Source organism: Malaya genurostris, unplaced genomic scaffold, assembly GCF_030247185.1.
Source record: "Malaya genurostris strain Urasoe2022 unplaced genomic scaffold, Malgen_1.1 HiC_scaffold_24, whole genome shotgun sequence".
NCBI classification, from domain to species: Eukaryota; Metazoa; Arthropoda; class Insecta; order Diptera; family Culicidae; genus Malaya; species Malaya genurostris.
The window spans coordinates 30,031-47,897 of record NW_026682654.1 but is presented as its reverse complement, the minus strand read 5'-3'; the positions used below and the strand labels follow the sequence as shown (position 1 = coordinate 47,897).

Here is a 17,867-nt window from a genome sequence, read left to right as displayed (position 1 = left end):
CTCATTTGAAGAAGAAAAAGTTTTGTTTCATCAAGACAGTGCACCGTTTCACAAGTCGATGAAAACCATGTTGAAATTGAACGAATTGGGCTTCGAATTCCTCCCTCATCCACCGTATTCTCCAGATTTGGCCCCAGTGACTTTTTCCTGTTCTCAGACCTCAAGAGAATGCTCGCTGGTAAAAAATTTAAAAGCAATGAAGAGGTAATCGCTGAAACTGAGGTCTATTTTGAGGCAAAGGACAAATCGTACTACAAAAATGGTATTGAAAAGTTGGAAGATCGCTATAATCGCTGTATCGCCTCTGATGGCAATTATGTTGAATAATAAAATAAATTTTGGCAAAAAAATGTGTGTTTCTATTAAACGATACGAACTTTTCAGCCGAACTGTTATAGGAGTCAGTTTCAGAAAAGCGTGGTAATGATTGCTCACTATAAGTGAAGTAGAATGGTAAAAATTGGTTTTCATGTTCTGCCATAATGAATCAATAATTGTTTTTCACCTGTTCACGACCATAAGATGTCCAGGATGAAATATGTCAGTACAACGCAGTATTTTAGCTATCGTGGGTGTAAAGTAATAGAATATCACCAGAAAAACGTGTTTAATCCACCTAACAGTGAGATGACACCTTTTTTTAATCAATTCGTATGTGTTTTTTGCATGAATATTCTTCGGTGTTTAATTCTCATGGCATTATTTTAATGACCGTCGTTTTAAGCTTCAATTCGAGATTTTAACGACTCATTATCCTGTAACGTAGAAACTGCAAATCGGATCGAGTTTGAATCTAAACGTGTGGCAATCGATTGAACATTCCATGAGATGTAGAAGTAAGTTGCTATTTATAGATTTTCGTCATTATTTACGGTACTTCCAGAGCCGGTATTCAGGAACCAGCATAATCCAAAACGGTTCATACGATCGTAAATTAACATGACAAACAAATTGCAATAGTTTTGAATCTAACTTTTATATCGGTTTGATCATCTTTGGATGGAAATTAGTAAATGAATTCATGGAAATTATGGTATGAATTCATGGAAATTATGGTATGAATTCATGCTTGGAGAACTACCGACTAGCCTGTTCGGACGAGTGTTTTGATATCATCGCATTAACAGAAACTTGGCTGACTGAAAATACGCTGTCATTCGATAGCAACCTGAAATGGCTTTCCGCTTCCGACGGTTTCCTGTATGTAGATGCGTTGCATTCTTCCTTCCACACTGGTATAACGAACTTGCTTGACCGATACAGTCTCAACTTGTTACGTCAAGTGAATCACCCTCAAAATGAGAATGGCAGAATACTCGACCTCTGCTTCTCGAGCCAATCCGATTGTGCACCTAGAATTATCGCAGAACCCTTTCCTCTGGTGAAATCCGTTAGACACCACCCTCCGCTCCACATTGTACTCGAATCAGATGGATCGTCGCACGACCGATATAATTCTCGCATCGTCAGCTACAATTTCAAAAAAACGACTACAATAGCATCATTGTTTTTCTTTCTAACTTGACCTGGAGTGAAATTCTTGACAACGACGATGTTAATCTTGCGACTCAAACCTTTTCTAACGTTATGTTGTTTGCAATCGATCAATACGTTCCTAAGCGAATTATCCAGCCCTCCAATCAGGCTCCGTGGCAAACCGCAGAGCTAATACGTTTGAAAAGTTCAAAAAGGACCGCATTGAAGAAATACTCGAAGAATGGTGGCTTAGTGTTTCGACAAAATTACATGCAAATAAACAAAGTATATAAAAAGACAGCCAAGCGTTGCTACTCGAACTATTTGCGCAATGTGCAGAGGAGACTAAAGTCTGATCCAAAATCATTTTGGAAACGTGTTAACGAGCTAAGAAAGGAATCGGACCCACCCTCGACGATGACATGTTTTACGAACAACAAACTGGTTCCTGCACGAAAGAGATAAGCGATATGTTTAGGAAAAAATTTTCCAGCGTTTTTTTCTAGAGAAACCTTAAGCCCGTACCAAATCTCTCAGGCGGCTCTTAATGTTCCCATATCGAGCCAGTCTTTGAATTTAATCAATATCGACATCAACGCTGTACTAACGGCAATCGTAAAACTTAAATCTTCACACTCTTCTGGACCCGAGGGTATCCCGGCAGTTGTCTTGAAGAGATGTTCAAGTGCAATAGTAACTCCCTTATGCCAACTGTTTCAACTATCACTCACGACCAGAGTCTTTCCCGTTATAAGGAAATCTTCCTACATGTTTCCAGTTCACAAAAAAGCAGACAAAAAGAACATTGACAGTTATCGTGGAATTAATGCCCTAAGCGCCATATCTAAATTGTTTGAATTAGTAGTTCTTAAGCCAATTTTCGACCACTGTAAACAATACATCGCGGAAACTCAACACGAATTCATGCCGAAACGCTCCACTGCTACTAATCTCTTATCTTTTACGACGTACATAATGGATGCTATGTCTAATGGCTTCTAAACGGATGCTATTTACACGGATCTCTCGCAGCTTTTGATAAAATCAATCACGCTATCACGATCGCCAAACTGGATAGGCTGGGTTTCGGTTCCAGTATTGTTCGATGGATGCAATCGTATCTCTGCAATCGACGGCTGGCGGTTAAAATCAATGACAGTCTATCGCAGGAGTTCTTTGCTTTTTCCGAAATACCTCAAAGAAGCCATCTCGGTCTACTGATTTTCCTCCTTTATTTCAACGATGTAAATTACTCACTGGAAGGCCCACGACTATCTTTTGCTGATGACTTAAAGTTATACCAAACAATCAAGAGTGCAGAGGATGCTTCATACCTTCAGCGTCAACTGACCATTTTTTCAAGATGGTGCGAGATTAACCGAATGACTTTAAACATTAGCAAACGCTCTATTATCACATTCACCCGTGAGAAAGACCCTTTGCGGTTTGATTATTGCCTCCATGATGCAGCGATTTTCAAGAGTCACTTGTATCAAGGATCTTGGAGTTTGTCTAGACGAACAAATGAATTACAAGCAGCATATTGGTTACATAGTTACGAAGGCTTCTCGTTGCTTGGGATTTGTTATGAGAACTGCTAAGCGCTTCACAGATATATACTGCTTGAAGTCTCTCTGCTGCTCACTTGTTCGCTCAACACTCGAATACTGCTCGGTGATATGGAACCCTCACTATGTTAACGGTGTTCTCAGAATTGAGTCAATCCAACGACGCTTCGTTCGTTTCGCTCTTCGCAAATTGCACTGGACCAACCCTCATCAGCTGTCGAGCTACGAAAGCCTTGGGATGCTTATCGGGCTCGATACTTTGCAAGTGCGTCGTGACCTGTTCCGTGCAATGCTGATTGCCGATGTCTTGACGAACAATATCGAATGCCCAGCACTTCTTAGTCAAATCAACATCAATGTTCGTTCCAGAGCTCTCCGCAACAACAACCTCCTCAGATTGCCTCTACGTCGTACTAACTAACTCATTGGATTGCAACGAACCTTCAACGGTGTTTCTACAGGATTCGATTTTCATTTTTCCCGCAGACGAATAAGAAATTTTTTTTTAAATATTCTTAGAAACAATCATTAGGACTTAAATTTGTCTGTTGATTAAATAAATAAATAAATAAATAAATTTGATTTTACGTTTCGTCTTTCCCTAGGCTTTGTATGATGAGCTACAGGGCGCGTACCCCCCTTTGTCAGATGGGGGTGGGAGTCAATTTATACTTCGTATTGACAAAGTCGGACCATACCGAGATCGATCGTTCGCTTATAAATGTAAAACATGAAAATTATTATGTTGTCTGGATCGACCACGGAGTGGACAGGACTAATAATACTTGAAATTTACAATAGGTCATTGGGTGGTTTCGAGCTTTCTTATGCCTGGAATTAGTCACCAATTTGAATTATCTTGATCCAGTTGGAATGAATATTAATATATCATATTCGTCCTGAGCTTGGTGGATTTAATTCGAAAAGGAGGACTATTGTTATCAGGAATAGGAGTAAATTGATATCTTATGAACCGTTTAGGAACTTTCAAACCTTTTCGATCCGGTTCGGTATCGGTAATGTTTACAAATTGCAATGACGGCGAAACTGATTGTTCGGGTGTAAATACACTCTCAAATCGGGAAAGGTTTGAATGTACTTAGATTTCTCCAACTTGGACACAGATGTCACCTTCTAACTAAGAGTGTGAGATGTGTGTTTCTGGAACAGAACGGTTCACGTGGACCATATCATATAACACACCTAGTATTTCTTCACGAAATACATGTAGTTCTTGTTTCCTGGATGCGTGCTCAACACTAGAAGGCCCAAAACTTAGTATAGACCTAAATTGCTCAAAAGCAGTCAAAATGATTGGAAGAAAAAAACTGTGACAAAATAACTAAAAGCTAGTGCAGTGTTCATTAGATTATATAACTTAACGAACGAACTAACACATGACTTTATTTTATTTTCATCACGAGACTCTATCGAAATAAAAGATTATAGACAAAAAACGATATGGAGCGGAAAAATCCTAGGGTGCCACAGGAATACCAAAATGAAATTGATATAAAAACCAGAGCCCCAGTAAAACGACGAAAAATAGGTATTTTCATGTGATAACTAGTTTGATGGCATATTAACTTGTGGTAAGTCACAATATTTCTATCTTTATTATTACTTTTATTATTATCATTATTATTGTTGTATTATTATGAGTATTATTGTTATTATTATTGTTTTTGATTTTCACTATTATTTTTTTTTATTGTTATTATTATTGTTATTGTAATTATTATTATTTCTTTATTCTTGATAAATTATCAGCTTAAGATTTTAACAGGTTTCTCCGGCATAGTCAAAAATGCGATGCAATGGGAAAAGGAAATGTAACGTAACATCGACAAAGATAGACACAATCAGAATAGATTAGATTGGATAGTGTTAGTAGACCAAACATATCTACATTGATTTAGGAACTTTACAGTAATAATCGTAAGTACCGCTTCAGACATAAAAGACTATATAGGAAAGCAGGGCCAATACCGAAGCGGATACAATGCGAAATTTTGCAAAGTTTCATCGACGAGGACATTTAAGACAAAGAAGCAGTTGGTAGGATGACAAAATACCAATACGACAGAGACGCACGACTCAATGATTGACTGGTTACAGGATGAAGCACACTTCCTGTCCAAGTGACAAATTCGCTGGCGAACTTGCAATAGAAGATATTCGTATCTTTCGTCGCAAATTGATAACCGTAAAGAAATCTGTCGCTTGGGTTACATGTTGGAGGGTTTCCTCCTTCGTTACTAGTGTTCATTTGGGCACCATAGTCTAGTTCGTCCGGTATGGAAAGTGCGGATTGTTGTAACCACCCCCTCGGCCAGAGTAGCCCATAAAGGGAAAAACCTATTTTAATCCACCTAGTGGTGTAATGATGCCTTTCTCATATTACTCATTACATCACAAATATATCCGTGAAATTCGCAAAAACAACTGATTATTGAATAGAAATAGGAAAGTTTGTTTGAACCTAATCTAACAAACTCTATAAAATCTGTTTACCCTGTAGTTCCGGAACCGAAAGTAGTATCCACAACAAATTAAGGAATTCTGTATGAAACTGTAAGACTTTTCTTTTGAACCTATAAGTTTGTGAAAATCGATTTGGCCATCTCCAAGAAAAGTAAGTGAGATCCTTTTTGCAGTTTTTGATCACTATTCCCAATTCTTCCGAGACCGGATTCAGATAAACGGAATAGCCAAAGTTGGTTCGTTTACTACCAACAAATATGACCTACAAATTGGAACAGTTTTGAACGTAGTTAAACCTATACTTACTATCTCATACTCTATTTCGATTAAACCAATTAAACGAAATCTAACAAACGAAACGAACCTGCGTTTTTGTTACTTCTGCATATGTAAGTCAAGCTAAACAGCATAAAACATGTAATAGGATTATTATTTTTATTATTATTATTTTATTATTATTATTATTATTATTATTATTATTATTATTATTATTATTATTATTATTATTATTATTATTATTATTATTATTATCATTATTATTATTATTATTATTATTATTATTATTATTATTATTATTATTATTATTTCTATTACTATTATTATTATTATTATTATTATTATTGACATCACTATACAACGTGTACGAAATAGAACAAAGCACGCCTTGTTCGTTTTGTGTTTTCTTCTTCTTTCGGTGTTGTAAATATTGTCACTCTATATGACGATTTGACACTCATCGCCCTGCAACTGCGGAACCGGAAGTCGGATCCGGATGAAATTTCACAGTAGGTTTAAAAACAGTATGAACTTTAATTCAAATCAAGATTTGTCAAAATCGGTTCAAGCATCGCAGAGAAATCGAAGTGAATTTAGTTTAAGGAGTTTTTCTTCTTCACTTTCGGTGCTCTCGGAACAGGAAAAGAGGGGACCAGTAGTGCCGAATTAAGTTTTCATGCCCACAAACTAACAAGCTCTGTAAACTAGAAGAATTTATCAGACAGTTTTATGGGATTTGTACCTGTTTTTAACCATCGTTAAATAATAATACTAATAAAATTGGTAATTTTCGACTTATCACGCTTCAGTTCCAGATCGGTTCGGAAGCTGGAATCGGTAAAATTCACCAATTTTATATGGGACCATAAGTCTTTCAATTTGAATTACACTGAGGTCTTTTTTTATGCGGTCTTTTTTTATGCGGTTTTTTTTTACGCGACTTTTTTTATGCGAATTTTCAGAGTTATGCGGTTTTTTTTTATGCGAAGTTTCAGAGTTACGCGGTTTTTTTTATGCGAATTTTCAGAGTTATGCGGTTTGCCCTTCTACGGTCTTTTTTTATGCGAAGTTTCAGAGTTATGCGGTTTTTTTTATGCGAATTTTCAGAGTTATGCGGTTTTTTTTTATGCGGTACGTAGATTCGCATAAAAAAAGACTTCAGTGTATTGTTTACGATATTCGATTTGGCCTTTTTTGAGAAAATAATTGAGCTTAGGAAACAAATCTGCAAACCTGATAAATTTATGTGAAATGGACATAGTTATACTAATCAACCGGAAGTTGGATCTGACTAAAAAGTAAGACCTTTTATTTGAATCTTAGATGGTTCTTAGATTTCATTTGAATCTTTGATCGGTTCAGCCATCTACGAGAAAAATGAGTTTTTTAATTTCGTTTCACATATCCTGTAGTTCCGGAACCAGAAGTCGGATCCAAACATAATTCAGGATCCTTGTTTGGGAGCGACCGACTTTTCATATGAATCTGAGTTGGTAAAAAATGGTTGAGTCATCTTCAAGAAAATTGAGTGAAATTATTTGTCACACACTCATTTGCTGATCGCGACGAACTGATTCGAATGGTTTATGGGTGTTATGTTCTTACAGCATTTATTGCTGTAAGTAGCGTAAACCAATATAATTATGGAATTGCTTTCAACTCGAAAATGCTGCCATCATCTGGTTTACATATGTCATATTCGAACGATTATGTTGCCAAAAACGAACCGTGCTGAAAACGGTCCGAAGCAAAATGTCACGAAAAAGGATGTTGTACACAGTTTTTTTGGTACTTAGAAACAATTGTATGTAACAGTATAAAAAATCGTGTTTCACGTTGCTCCCAAGCATTGCTTTGTCATACAATGCACAAAACTCCTACTGCTGGAATAGAAGGAAAAGTCGCTTACACAAAAATGTTGATATCGCCGTTAAAAATGGATGGATTTAAAAATCTATGGCTTGTTGGATAGCTATTACCGTGCGCGTCTGGAAATATAATCTGTTTTTAAGGTCAAGTGTGACAAATACTGTCAAAAACAATTGACATAAAACTTCGTATAACTCAAAAAGTAAACATTCTCAAAACCATTCAATAGCGTTCTGGGTGACGGGGAGATTTGCGACTAGTTTGATCAAAATCGGTCCAGCTATCTCTGACCTCTTTGTTGACAACACACATACAGACCCACACATATACACACACGGACATTTGCTCAGTTCGTCGAGCTCCGGGCCTCGCAAAACTTTTTTAAAGTTTGATCGAATTCTATACCTATTTTTTATGTGTATAAAAAAGGTAAAACAAAGCAGAGTGCAGAGGTTCTTATAATTTTATGGAAAATATTTTTCCCTATGATCTTCAGAAATAAATAAACGTCGAGCTGGGTTCATTAATTCATAGCTTTTGATAAAATCAATCACGCTATCACGATCGCCAAACTGGATAGGCTGGGTTTCGGTTCCAGTATTGTTCGATGGATGCAATCGTATCTCTGCAATCGACGGCTGGCGGTTAAAATCAATGACAGTCTATCGCAGGAGTTCTTTGCTTTTTCCGAAATACCTCAAAGAAGCCATCTCGGTCTACTGATTTTCCTCCTTTATTTCAACGATGTAAATTACTCACTGGAAGGCCCACGACTATCTTTTGCTGATGACTTAAAGTTATACCAAACAATCAAGAGTGCAGAGGATGCTTCATACCTTCAGCGTCAACTGACCATTTTTTCAAGATGGTGCGAGATTAACCGAATGACTTTAAACATTAGCAAACGCTCTATTATCACATTCACCCGTGAGAAAGACCCTTTGCGGTTTGATTATTGCCTCCATGATGCAGCGATTTTCAAGAGTCACTTGTATCAAGGATCTTGGAGTTTGTCTAGACGAACAAATGAATTACAAGCAGCATATTGGTTACATAGTTACGAAGGCTTCTCGTTGCTTGGGATTTGTTATGAGAACTGCTAAGCGCTTCACAGATATATACTGCTTGAAGTCTCTCTGCTGCTCACTTGTTCGCTCAACACTCGAATACTGCTCGGTGATATGGAACCCTCACTATGTTAACGGTGTTCTCAGAATTGAGTCAATCCAACGACGCTTCGTTCGTTTCGCTCTTCGCAAATTGCACTGGACCAACCCTCATCAGCTGTCGAGCTACGAAAGCCTTGGGATGCTTATCGGGCTCGATACTTTGCAAGTGCGTCGTGACCTGTTCCGTGCAATGCTGATTGCCGATGTCTTGACGAACAATATCGAATGCCCAGCACTTCTTAGTCAAATCAACATCAATGTTCGTTCCAGAGCTCTCCGCAACAACAACCTCCTCAGATTGCCTCTACGTCGTACTAACTAACTCATTGGATTGCAACGAACCTTCAACGGTGTTTCTACAGGATTCGATTTTCATTTTTCCCGCAGACGAATAAGAAATTTTTTTTTAAATATTCTTAGAAACAATCATTAGGACTTAAATTTGTCTGTTGATTAAATAAATAAATAAATAAATAAATTTGATTTTACGTTTCGTCTTTCCCTAGGCTTTGTATGATGAGCTACAGGGCGCGTACCCCCCTTTGTCAGATGGGGGTGGGAGTCAATTTATACTTCGTATTGACAAAGTCGGACCATACCGAGATCGATCGTTCGCTTATAAATGTAAAACATGAAAATTATTATGTTGTCTGGATCGACCACGGAGTGGACAGGACTAATAATACTTGAAATTTACAATAGGTCATTGGGTGGTTTCGAGCTTTCTTATGCCTGGAATTAGTCACCAATTTGAATTATCTTGATCCAGTTGGAATGAATATTAATATATCATATTCGTCCTGAGCTTGGTGGATTTAATTCGAAAAGGAGGACTATTGTTATCAGGAATAGGAGTAAATTGATATCTTATGAACCGTTTAGGAACTTTCAAACCTTTTCGATCCGGTTCGGTATCGGTAATGTTTACAAATTGCAATGACGGCGAAACTGATTGTTCGGGTGTAAATACACTCTCAAATCGGGAAAGGTTTGAATGTACTTAGATTTCTCCAACTTGGACACAGATGTCACCTTCTAACTAAGAGTGTGAGATGTGTGTTTCTGGAACAGAACGGTTCACGTGGACCATATCATATAACACACCTAGTATTTCTTCACGAAATACATGTAGTTCTTGTTTCCTGGATGCGTGCTCAACACTAGAAGGCCCAAAACTTAGTATAGACCTAAATTGCTCAAAAGCAGTCAAAATGATTGGAAGAAAAAAACTGTGACAAAATAACTAAAAGCTAGTGCAGTGTTCATTAGATTATATAACTTAACGAACGAACTAACACATGACTTTATTTTATTTTCATCACGAGACTCTATCGAAATAAAAGATTATAGACAAAAAACGATATGGAGCGGAAAAATCCTAGGGTGCCACAGGAATACCAAAATGAAATTGATATAAAAACCAGAGCCCCAGTAAAACGACGAAAAATAGGTATTTTCATGTGATAACTAGTTTGATGGCATATTAACTTGTGGTAAGTCACAATATTTCTATCTTTATTATTACTTTTATTATTATCATTATTATTGTTGTATTATTATGAGTATTATTGTTATTATTATTGTTTTTGATTTTCACTATTATTTTTTTTTATTGTTATTATTATTGTTATTGTAATTATTATTATTTCTTTATTCTTGATAAATTATCAGCTTAAGATTTTAACAGGTTTCTCCGGCATAGTCAAAAATGCGATGCAATGGGAAAAGGAAATGTAACGTAACATCGACAAAGATAGACACAATCAGAATAGATTAGATTGGATAGTGTTAGTAGACCAAACATATCTACATTGATTTAGGAACTTTACAGTAATAATCGTAAGTACCGCTTCAGACATAAAAGACTATATAGGAAAGCAGGGCCAATACCGAAGCGGATACAATGCGAAATTTTGCAAAGTTTCATCGACGAGGACATTTAAGACAAAGAAGCAGTTGGTAGGATGACAAAATACCAATACGACAGAGACGCACGACTCAATGATTGACTGGTTACAGGATGAAGCACACTTCCTGTCCAAGTGACAAATTCGCTGGCGAACTTGCAATAGAAGATATTCGTATCTTTCGTCGCAAATTGATAACCGTAAAGAAATCTGTCGCTTGGGTTACATGTTGGAGGGTTTCCTCCTTCGTTACTAGTGTTCATTTGGGCACCATAGTCTAGTTCGTCCGGTATGGAAAGTGCGGATTGTTGTAACCACCCCCTCGGCCAGAGTAGCCCATAAAGGGAAAAACCTATTTTAATCCACCTAGTGGTGTAATGATGCCTTTCTCATATTACTCATTACATCACAAATATATCCGTGAAATTCGCAAAAACAACTGATTATTGAATAGAAATAGGAAAGTTTGTTTGAACCTAATCTAACAAACTCTATAAAATCTGTTTACCCTGTAGTTCCGGAACCGAAAGTAGTATCCACAACAAATTAAGGAATTCTGTATGAAACTGTAAGACTTTTCTTTTGAACCTATAAGTTTGTGAAAATCGATTTGGCCATCTCCAAGAAAAGTAAGTGAGATCCTTTTTGCAGTTTTTGATCACTATTCCCAATTCTTCCGAGACCGGATTCAGATAAACGGAATAGCCAAAGTTGGTTCGTTTACTACCAACAAATATGACCTACAAATTGGAACAGTTTTGAACGTAGTTAAACCTATACTTACTATCTCATACTCTATTTCGATTAAACCAATTAAACGAAATCTAACAAACGAAACGAACCTGCGTTTTTGTTACTTCTGCATATGTAAGTCAAGCTAAACAGCATAAAACATGTAATAGGATTATTATTTTTATTATTATTATTTTATTATTATTATTATTATTATTATTATTATTATTATTATTATTATTATTATTATTATTATTATTATTATTATTATCATTATTATTATTATTATTATTATTATTATTATTATTATTATTATTATTTCTATTACTATTATTATTATTATTATTATTATTGACATCACTATACAACGTGTACGAAATAGAACAAAGCACGCCTTGTTCGTTTTGTGTTTTCTTCTTCTTTCGGTGTTGTAAATATTGTCACTCTATATGACGATTTGACACTCATCGCCCTGCAACTGCGGAACCGGAAGTCGGATCCGGATGAAATTTCACAGTAGGTTTAAAAACAGTATGAACTTTAATTCAAATCAAGATTTGTCAAAATCGGTTCAAGCATCGCAGAGAAATCGAAGTGAATTTAGTTTAAGGAGTTTTTCTTCTTCACTTTCGGTGCTCTCGGAACAGGAAAAGAGGGGACCAGTAGTGCCGAATTAAGTTTTCATGCCCACAAACTAACAAGCTCTGTAAACTAGAAGAATTTATCAGACAGTTTTATGGGATTTGTACCTGTTTTAAACCATCGTTAAATAATAATACTAATAAAATTGGTAATTTTCGACTTATCACGCTTCAGTTCCAGATCGGTTCGGAAGCTGGAATCGGTAAAATTCACCAATTTTATATGGGACCATAAGTCTTTCAATTTGAATTACACTGAGGTCTTTTTTTATGCGGTCTTTTTTTATGCGGTTTTTTTTTACGCGACTTTTTTTATGCGAATTTTCAGAGTTATGCGGTTTTTTTTTATGCGAAGTTTCAGAGTTACGCGGTTTTTTTTATGCGAATTTTCAGAGTTATGCGGTTTGCCCTTCTACGGTCTTTTTTTATGCGAAGTTTCAGAGTTATGCGGTTTTTTTTATGCGAATTTTCAGAGTTATGCGGTTTTTTTTTATGCGGTACGTAGATTCGCATAAAAAAAGACTTCAGTGTATTGTTTACGATATTCGATTTGGCCTTTTTTGAGAAAATAATTGAGCTTAGGAAACAAATCTGCAAACCTGATAAATTTATGTGAAATGGACATAGTTATACTAATCAACCGGAAGTTGGATCTGACTAAAAAGTAAGACCTTTTATTTGAATCTTAGATGGTTCTTAGATTTCATTTGAATCTTTGATCGGTTCAGCCATCTACGAGAAAAATGAGTTTTTTAATTTCGTTTCACATATCCTGTAGTTCCGGAACCAGAAGTCGGATCCAAACATAATTCAGGATCCTTGTTTGGGAGCGACCGACTTTTCATATGAATCTGAGTTGGTAAAAAATGGTTGAGTCATCTTCAAGAAAATTGAGTGAAATTATTTGTCACACACTCATTTGCTGATCGCGACGAACTGATTCGAATGGTTTATGGGTGTTATGTTCTTACAGCATTTATTGCTGTAAGTAGCGTAAACCAATATAATTATGGAATTGCTTTCAACTCGAAAATGCTGCCATCATCTGGTTTACATATGTCATATTCGAACGATTATGTTGCCAAAAACGAACCGTGCTGAAAACGGTCCGAAGCAAAATGTCACGAAAAAGGATGTTGTACACAGTTTTTTTGGTACTTAGAAACAATTGTATGTAACAGTATAAAAAATCGTGTTTCACGTTGCTCCCAAGCATTGCTTTGTCATACAATGCACAAAACTCCTACTGCTGGAATAGAAGGAAAAGTCGCTTACACAAAAATGTTGATATCGCCGTTAAAAATGGATGGATTTAAAAATCTATGGCTTGTTGGATAGCTATTACCGTGCGCGTCTGGAAATATAATCTGTTTTTAAGGTCAAGTGTGACAAATACTGTCAAAAACAATTGACATAAAACTTCGTATAACTCAAAAAGTAAACATTCTCAAAACCATTCAATAGCGTTCTGGGTGACGGGGAGATTTGCGACTAGTTTGATCAAAATCGGTCCAGCTATCTCTGACCTCTTTGTTGACAACACACATACAGACCCACACATATACACACACGGACATTTGCTCAGTTCGTCGAGCTCCGGGCCTCGCAAAACTTTTTTAAAGTTTGATCGAATTCTATACCTATTTTTTATGTGTATAAAAAAGGTAAAACAAAGCAGAGTGCAGAGGTTCTTATAATTTTATGGAAAATATTTTTCCCTATGATCTTCAGAAATAAATAAACGTCGAGCTGGGTTCATTATATCGTAAATAAATTTATTTCTTTAATTACTTTAATTATCAGAATAGTCAGATAAATAGCTTGTTATGGTATTCTACGAAACGATTTCATGTACTTGTTTAGCACAAGTGGACGTTGCACATAACACATTTATTATGTGTTCTGTTTTCTATACGTCATTTCGAACAAACTTTTTTATAGCAATAAAGACTGACTGTTCTTTTTGTTTTATTCGTTCAGAAAGCCAAGGAAATAAGATTTTTTAACATTCAGTTGGGGTGTTTCCCCATGAGCGTTAAGGGGTTAATTCGATCTCAGCAATTTTTCAAAACAGGTACCACTTTGCACTTCACAGCAGCGTTAAGAGAAAATATGTTCGAGGTGATGATGAAAGAAAAATATGCTCAAAAACATCTCGAATGGGTTGATTTAATTTGATATAATTTGGATCATGTCAGGGCCAATTGAAAACGCTTGGGCTCGAATGAATCGTACTTGAAATTTGAAACATTTTACAAATCATGCAGTCATTTTTAGTAAAATACGCACTAAATCTCCAAAAAAAAAAGCACAACTCCTTCCAAACTTGAATCCCCTAGTTATTAATAACTTCGAAAAGCTAGTTGAGCTTCAATCTCAAACAAGATTCATAAAAGTATGTTTTAACCAAATGCAGCAGGAAATCGACCCTGCAAGATATATTCCTGTCCGTGACTGCCTCCTAAATATCCCTGACTCAATTTTATTTTTCGACACATTCAGTGCGAAGTGCGTGGAATCCCGGAACACCTACGCCCGATGGAAATCCCAAAAATATTACAAGTAAGTTCATTCATATTGATTCTGAAAAAATATTTTACACGGACGGATCACGAATTGAAGAAGCTACTGGGTTTGCTATATTCAACAATAATGCTTTGGCTTCAAGATCCTGCATCTGTTCATATAGCAGAGTTAGCAGTAGTTCATTATAGTTTGAGTGTAATCGTCACATTAACTTCAAACCATTATTTTCTCTTCACAGATAGTCTGAGTGCAATTGAAGCCATTCACTCAAACGCAGCTGGCAAAACTGAACCATTTTTCTTGGGTAAAATAAAACAGTGCCTGAACGACATATTGAATAATAATTATCAAATCACAATAGTTTGGGTCCCGACTCATTACTCCATTCCAGGCAATGGAAGAGTCGATATTTTAGCCAAACGTGGTAGGCTTAGTAGGGGCTTCATTCGTGTGATGTCCTTACTCATGTCCAATCACTATACGTTAGATGTACATCTCTTTCGAATTGGACTTTCCGAGACTAATCATTGTGCGTGTGGTGAAGGTTATCGCGAAATTGATCATGTCATTTGGACATGCGTGGAGTACCCTGATGTCAGATCTCAACTAATAAATTCGTTGAGTACTCAAGGTAGACTATCCAATGTCCCAGTTCGCGACATTTTTGCTTGTCGTTACCTTCCTTACATGAAACTTCTTTATCATTTCATTAAGTCCATTGGAGTTCCAATTTACATTTTATTTTTTGTTAGACTCCTTTCTCTTCCATGAGTTCAACCAATAGCCAACTATATGATATTGAATAAAAGTGATGAACCGATACAAACAAGCCTGAAATAGTTATAAGATCATGTACAAAATAAATGTATTTTATTTAATGTAATCTATAATAGCAACTCGCTTGATAAAAACAGTGATTAGATTAACTAATGAATACCAACATACTAATATGATATTCGAAATGTATTAGGTTTAAAGTACTATGTATTGTGGATGCCACGGCGATGAAAAACTTATGTACATTGCCTATGAAATAAACGTTTTTATAAAAAAAATTATCATTCCAAGGTTTCAAGCCATTATTCAAGCTTAAGATGAATAAATTTGCTAATAATATATTTGCCTGAAAGTAGCAATATTAAAAAAAAAACATCAACAGACATTTTCGAGCGTGAATAATAGGAAAACAAAAACAACTGTCACTGAAACGGCGGTGACAATTTGGTAGGCACTGTACACACTCACTTTAAAGGCATTATCATCTATGTATTTTGACCAGCCTCAGCCGGTACAGCCACCTATCGGAAAACGGCGGAAGCAAAGTTGTACGCATGATAACACTCCGAATACCAAGGAGGTAAAAAGTTACGCAGACTACCAAGGGTACCATGAAAAGTGGAAACGCTAATTTTGACTGACTATATCTTAGCCATTTTTGGGCCGATTTCAAAACTTTTTTACCATTAGAAAGATAAATTCCTTCGAAATGAAATCCATTTGAAACGACGGAAAACCGAATATTCTATTCGAAGTTATTATAAAAAGCTCCAACTAAAGTCTGTTGCAAAAAAGTAGGAACGCTTACTTTGGCTGGCCATATCTCAGCTGTTAGAAGTCCGATTTATGAAATTTGTGTATCATTAGACATATACGTCTATCACAACATGAATGGAACAGAAAAATTTTCAATTACAGTTTGTTAATGAAAGTTATGATCAAAAATATAACCAAAAGTCCAAGCATGAATTTTCGAAAACTTCGTATGATCTTTAAATTGGAAGCGACGACATATGCATTTTTATATACCAAGAGATTGCATTTGACATCAGCTATATGTTTTAGAAGAAATAAATTTCAACTTTACTGAAAATGTCTCAAAAAAATCGATATTTTCACAGAAATTTTAGAATATTATAAGTATTTGAAGAATGCTAATTACAGCTAACCATGTTTGTACACCAATCGAATGAATTTGATATCAGCTATGATGTACGGGAGAAAATACACTAAGGTCTCTTTTTACACGGTTTTTTTTCGCACGGTTCTTTTACACACGGCTTTTTTTACACGGATTCCGGAATTAACACGGTTTTTATTTACACGGTTTTCACAATTAACACGGTTTCTGATGAGAGTGTAAAAAGCACTGTCATTTGTTTTTTGAGAAAAAATTTAAAGAAGGGAACAGGTTGTCTGTAAGAAAACGAATATGAGAGCTGATTTAAAGTTTGAAAGTTAACTAAAATCATTAATTCAACATTTCACGGGATCATTGACAGTCGTTTCATAAAATGATTAATCAGTCTTTAGATCTTGAATCCCTGTTGTAAATTACCCGACAACGTCTCTTCCACTCAGTTGTGGTGTATGATGTCAGCATCATCATTGATATCATCGAGAATTTCGTAGCGTTGAAGAACTAGTCGGATTTACTAATCTCGTCAACTCTTCGTCATATCAAACAGTACAGTATTTTATACCCATTTGAATTCTATAGCTCTAGTAGTATTAATGTGGAACACATTTTTGTTTTCTATGTAGCGGTGCAAACTAGAAACTCAAGAAAAATACACGTAGAAATGTGGTCAGGTTTTGAACAATTACAGCTCAGTCAATTTTGTATCAATTGTCAATATTATGACACCATTTGATTGGAAATATTTTTACGTATTGATTTGAATGTTCATAGCCATGTATTTTTAATTTTATATCATTGAAATGTTGATTAATAGCTAGCAGTGTCCTATTTTGGCTGCAAAAAATCTCCGGCATACAGGATTTCCTTAGCATAGTCGACGGTTTTGAAGAAGTAAGCGATATATCAAAGGGAAAGCAGCGCTCTGATTGGTCAATCGAAGCAAAAGCAAAGCTGTTGGAAGCACGCGAATCTACAAATAGAAGCGAAATTATAGCTAACGTTTCAGTCTTATGCGTAGCTTGCTAGAGTTAGGTTGTTGCTTCACAGCAAGACAAAAAGTGCCATAAACGATTTAAAGCTTTTATTGGTATGTTCTGATCTTGTGTCATGCAAGATTGGATTAAATCCCATGTTATGTCGTTTCGCCTGAGAAATTGACAACTACCCCAGAATAAATTTTGAGTGCATAAGACTAATTTCTAATTTATATAAGATGAACTCGATTGATAATGAGAAATATTTTATCGCTTCAACCGAAATCGCAAAATGGTAGTAATGGTAGAGAAACGCTATAAAAATAA

At 35.8% G+C, this 17,867-nt stretch overlaps 1 protein-coding gene across 1 annotated transcript in view; it reads left to right on the top strand.

Annotated features, from left to right (window-relative positions):
• Positions 1-17,867, top strand: part of LOC131439961 (GPI ethanolamine phosphate transferase 1-like) — a 61,721-nt gene that overhangs the window by 28,904 nt on the left and 14,950 nt on the right. The window lies entirely within an intron of this gene.